General features: G+C 39.5%; 1 pseudogene; it reads left to right on the top strand.

Moving 5' to 3' along the window:
• The first annotated feature begins 4,448 nt into the window (after nt 1-4,448).
• Nucleotides 4,449-5,205, top strand: LOC119520447 (annotated as a pseudogene).
• The last annotated feature ends 944 nt before the right edge of the window (nt 5,206-6,149 follow it).

Below are 6,149 nucleotides of genomic sequence, written 5' to 3'. Positions count from 1 at the left end.
AAGATTAAGAGAATTAAACTTCATGGGAAGGGAGGAATGCCTTTTAAGGAGGGTGGGTTCTGCTAAATGAAAAGCCCTAATGATCTTCTCCTTGGGTGGGTTCAGGGATGGAGCGAAGGGCTATATGGTTTTGCCAAATGTGGTGGGAAGACTGCTGTTGGGATGTCATTGGGGAGGGAAGGGGAGAGAAGAGATGTGTGTGTGTTCTGAGGCTGAGGCTCTTCCAGGGGAGAAGTGAGCAGTGCCAGCCTTCCGGAGGTGGGGTAGCTAAAGGACACTGAAGAACAATGAGGTTCTATTCATCGATATGAAGTTTATTGCAGTTGGGACATGCAAAACCCTTCTTCAATTATGTCAAATATTTTAAATAAAGTCTACCACACAAGTTGACTTAAATAAGTGATTTTGTTGTTGCTTCCCCCCACCCCACCCCCTGCACTTTTTGAAATCAAGGCAGGGGCTGCCCCAATGCAGTGTGGAACCAGATAAAATAAGGAAGCAGGAGTTCCAAGCCGAAGGTGACCAGGCAAATGAGCATCCCAGTGCCCCCCACTGCTGGGAACTTACAGGAAACTTGGAAAGGGTGTAGGCAATAAATACACTTCTTTCCCTGTATTTTCAGATATTTTGAACTCTCAGTCATGTGATTATTGCTTTTTTCTTTCAAATTAATTTGGACCTATTGTTTTAAGTTTAGAGGTACTTTACCTGACAAGGTGTCTCAAGGTTGAAGCAAAACATGTTGAGCATAGCATATGAAAATCTAAATAACAGATTGTTAAAAATAAGTTTATCTGATGTTTCTCATTCACATATCCAAGCAAACCCAGGAGAGGTATAGGCTAGAGATTTTTTTTTATTGTGACATAAATTTACATTTACATTCATAGATAACATAAAATTGTCATTTTAACCATTTTTAAGTGTATAATTCAGTGGCAACAATTACATTTACAATCTTGTGCTACCATCACCACCATCCATTACCAAAACTTTTTCAGTACCCGAAACAGAAGCTCTGTGCCCCTTAAACACTAACTCCCCATTCCCCTTCTTCCCAGCCCCTGGTAACCTTTAATCCACTTTCTATCTCTATGAATTTGCTTTTTCTAGATATTTCATAAAAGTGGAATCATATAGTATTTGTCCTTTTGTGTCTGGCTTATTTCACTTAGCATAATGTCTTTAAGGTTCATCCATGTGATAGTATGTAGTTCCTTTCCTTTTTAACATTTTTTATTGTGAAATATAGCATATGCAGAAAGGTAATAAATTTCAAAGTGCAGTTTAATAAGTAGATATAGAGGAAATTTCAAAGTATTGTTTGGGTTACAGTTCCACAATTTCAGATGTTTCCTTCTAGCTCTTCCAATGCATTAGAGACTAAAAAGAAATATCTATATAATGATTCATTGGTCATAATCATTGTTAAATCCTAACTTTTCTGTTACAATTCCTCCCTCTCATTTGATCATTCTCTCAATCTTAAGGGATATTTGGGCAATGACCATTCTAACTTCTTCTTGATGAAAAGGGTGTCAACATTATGGGGCAGAGGGATGAAACTGATTGATGTTCTGGGGGAGACTTGTACCTCTGGGTTTCTTAACTTATCTGGCATAGGAACTGTTCTAGTTTGCTAATGCTGCCAGAATGCAAAACACCAGAAATGGACTGGCTTTTATAAAAGGGGGTTTATTTGGTTACACAGTTAACAGTCTTAAGGCCATAAAGTGTCCATCAACGAAGGGTACCTTCACTGGACGAAGGCCATTGGCATCTGGAAAACCTCTGTTAGCTGGGAAGGCACGTGGCTGGCATCTGCTTGCTTCCAGGTTGCATTTCAAAATGGCAGTCTCCAAAATGTCTGCATCAGTTTCCAATGGCTGTCTTCAAAATGTCTGTCTCAGCTCCAGCTAGCTGTGAGCTCCTTCTGTCTGAGCCTATATAGTGCTCCAGTAAACTAAGCAAGGCCCATGCTGAAAGGGCAGGGCCATGCCTCCATGGAAATAATCCAATCAGAGTTATCACCTAAAGTTGGGTGGGTCACATCTCCATGGACACTGAACCAATAGGTTTCAAGCCAAACCACACTAATACATCTGCCCCCACAAGAATGCATTAAAGAATATGGCTTTTTCTGGGGGACATAAATATACAAACCGGCCCAGGAACAATCTGCAGGTTTTAAGTTTCTGAAAAATAAACTTAGTGAGTGAAACTTTATAGCGTCTCAGAACCTGGGTATTCTTTAGGGTTTTCAGGAATACTGTTGGTTGGGGCTTGGCATACCTTTGCAATTCGCAATACCTAGCTGAAGTTTACATAAGGGTAACCTGCAGAATAACCTCGCCACTCTATTTGAAATATCTTAGCCACTGGCCCCATATTTTGGTACATTTCTCTTCCTCCTTTTGATCAAGAAAGCATTGTCAATCCCATGATGACAGGGCCAGGTTTATCCCTGGGAGTCATGTCCCATTTGCCAGGAAGACTTACACCCCTGGAAGTCATGTCCCACATAAGGGGAATGGTAATGATTTTATTTTCATAGTTGGGCTTAGAGAGAGAAAGACCACAAAAGAGGTTCTCTGGAAGTGACTCTTTGGTATAACTATAAGTAGGCTTAACTTCCCCTTACAGAAATAAGTTTCCTAAGAGTAGGCCTCAAGATTGAAGGCTTGGCTTATTGAATTGGGAGTCCCTAATGCTTGAGAGAGTATCAGGAATTTCCCAGGTGGGGAATTTTAATAGAACTTCATTCCTTTTTAAAGCTGAATAATATTCCATTGTGTATGTGTATGTGTGTATATATGTGTGTGTGTGTCACATTTTATTTATCCATTCATCTATTGATGGGCAGAATATTCTTTTAAGTGTATGTTCTGTCTAGTGATTCTTCGATGTTGACCATTTTGGTTGTTTCTGTTCCTTACTATTTATTCAGTAAACAATTACCGACTCTCTACAACATAAAAAGCCCTGTCCTAGACTTTGGAGCTGTTTCTGTGAACAAGAGAAACATTATATTCTGTTTTATCAATTTTGTCCTTGAATGCTGTTTTCAATATTTTATACCCATCTATGGAGAGGTACCCCCAAGCTCCAGGAAATGAGGGTGATAAGAGTTCCCTGGGAGAGTTAGATGGTAAGAGCCACATTTAGAGAGCAGAACAGAAATGTGCAAAATTACCTGAAGGAGACAAAAGCAGACTCAAGCCAGTGAGTCTTCAATTACCTGAAAATGTTAGTTAGAAGGGCTGGGCATCCTTGGAAGCATGAAAGGGGAGTCAAGGGGTGAATATTGCCAGCGCCCAACCCAGTACTGGGCAGGGCTGAGGGCATCCCTGCCAATGGATTTCAGCAAACCATCCCAGCAGGGAAGTGAATACACCAGGCTAAGCCTAAGGCAATCAAACAATGAGTCCATGTAACTACTCTGGCTGTGTTCTGCTCATCTCTCAAAGAACCTGACCTTAAGGATAGATCATTCAGAATTAGAGAATTTGTGCATCCTGTGACAGGAAATATTACAGTAGCTCAACTTCTTTTGACTTGGTTTTCTTTCTGGCTTGACTATAGAGAACAAATGTACCAATCATGAGGACCCAAGTGTGTTTCATAATTTGTGAGGTAGTACTCTCCTTATAAACAAAAAGATGACATGGTGATGTCTCCTGTGCATGTTTGCTGTGCACTCATGAGTCTCTGGCCCTTCAGAGTTCAATGACTCTGGAAACACACCTACCACGTTCTGAGCTTGGGCTATGATCATTGAAAAAAATTATTGTGGTAACATGCATACAACATGAAATTTCCCATTTTAACCACTTTCAATGTAAAATTTAGTTGTGTTAATTACATTCAAAATGTTGAGCAGTAAGTGATGTCATCAACATGGTGACATAAGACATCCTATGAAAAAAAACTCCCCACAGAGTCAGTGAATAAAAGGACAAATCCCACTTGCTTAGGACTCTGGAGGATGTTAGAGACTGGAGAAGGACTCTGCAAATATTGAATCAAAGAAGAAGAAAAATTTCAGGTATGAAACATTTGATCTGCTGCTAATCCTTTTCCCTCCCCCTCAGTCAGTCCTGTACAGCTTGGGAGTTGCTCAGAGGCAGCAGCCCAGATCCCTCCCACCTCCCAGCAAGGACACACAGACTATAAAGCCACTCAGAGCAGTGACTTAAACCCCCACATATAACCAGGCACATGAACGCAAGTCCACAGAGACCCACAATGGACCATAAGCTGCTGAGGAGTGCTGAATACAATAGGGTCCCTGAGGGAGTAATGGGGGGGAGAGAAACCACAGTAGAACTGCAGCTGGCAAGAGGTGTGTGCTCACTCAATCCAGTTTCTGTTGGTTGGACCACCTAAATGCAAAATGGATTTTTCTGGGCATTCTGGGAATGGCGGAGGGTGGCAGTCGGCTGGGAGAGGTAAACCAAGATTTCATCTGCAAGATGCGAAGTCCATCAGACTCAGCTGTGATGTTACCTAGCACACCACAGGCATGTGGGAATCAGTCTCCCAATACCAGCAGTTCAAGGCAACAACCCATGAGCGCAACACTTAGAGAACGATTAAGGAGGACAAGATCTTCATTTAATTCCTCATATAGCGTGGTAAAATGTCTTAAAGTTGAGAATGAAGAAAATGATCAGAACCTTTTGGAGCAGCCAACGTCTTCAACAGAAGAAAACTGTTTGGAATTTCAAGAAAGTTTTGAACAGTGAATTTGAAAAAAGCACATATTTCAAGAATTGCAATGCATGTGAATCTAAATCACTTGGTTTTGGGTCATGCATTACTCTCCAAAATGATTTTGTGAATGAGAATCATCCCAAACAAGGATTCAGTGCAGAAATAGCAAAATTGGTGAAGCAGGTTGAGGAGAAAGAAGACCTTCTTCGGAGGCTAAAACTAGTCAAAATGTATAGATCAAAGAATGACCTGTCTCAGTTACAACTGTTAATAAAGAAGTGGATAAACTGTAGCCAGCTGTTGCTTTATGAGTTGCAACCAGCTATGTCTGAGGAGAACAAGAAACTAAGTCTTACTCAGTTGATAGAATACTACGGGTTAGATGATAAATTGCTACATTATAATAGAAGTGAAGAAGAATTTATAGATTTTTTAATTCATAATTTTTTTCTCCAGAATATCTTTGAGAATGACAACTTAATTAAAAGATAATTTTACATTTTGAAGGGACAATATAAACCGTTAGGCTTAGAGGAAGGTATTCTGATGGGCACTCTGTTACACAGATATAAACAAAGTTCTAAAATGAAATTTTTGTATTCTTGTATAGATTTGCTCAAGAAAACTTGACATTTAAAGAAATGAAGTAAAATCATGTTTTAAAAGATAATGTAGACAATTTCTGGGAAAAAATTTTAAATAGTTTTTTGTGGCAAAAAGTTTTATTTTAATTGTTAAAAAGTGGTCTAATCTGTTGAATACATATATAACTCTAAATTGGTCTAAAAATGCAGGTCTAAAATTTCCACCTCTCTCCTAAGTTTGTAACCCTTGTTTCCATCCATTTACCACATAGTTATATCTGGATGGTCTAGAAGATAATTAAACTCATATGTCCAAAATTAGATTCTTCCCTGTCTTTCTTCAAATTTGTTTCTTGAATTCCTCATCTCATTTAGTGACATGATCACCTATTTCTTATAAACTACGTATTCTTATCTCCCACATCAAGGCATCATGGCATACAAGGTCTTTCCCATTCATCTCCTTTTCTAGCTTCATCTGTGAAATAGCTGTAGAGTCTACTCAGTTCACAGTGATTCCTCAGCCAGAAACCCACTCCCATCCACAGGGTTTCTGGCTGCCATGATGTATAATAAATATTATCTGTTATCCTGGATATATATATGGAGATGTGACCTAAGCTAGCCCAATCCCTAAGAATTTGGAATTGAGCTCAGGAAAAGAAAGCTTATTTCTTTTTGTGGCTGGAACTGTTTGTTACATGTAAACTTGGGAGCAGTAAAGCTGGTATGTTTATGAAGGATAGTGTGTACACTCACAAAGAAAGGTAGAGATGATGGAGGGAGAACTTAGGATCAATGACTTCCTGGTTTTAGTTTCCATCCTTCCTGAGGCGTTTCTGGATTCTTGCT

This window comes from Choloepus didactylus, chromosome 1 (assembly GCF_015220235.1).
Source record: "Choloepus didactylus isolate mChoDid1 chromosome 1, mChoDid1.pri, whole genome shotgun sequence".
Taxonomy (NCBI): Eukaryota; Metazoa; Chordata; class Mammalia; order Pilosa; family Megalonychidae; genus Choloepus; species Choloepus didactylus.
The sequence above is the reverse complement of the archived record's forward strand: the minus strand, read 5'-3'. Positions and strand labels throughout refer to the sequence as shown.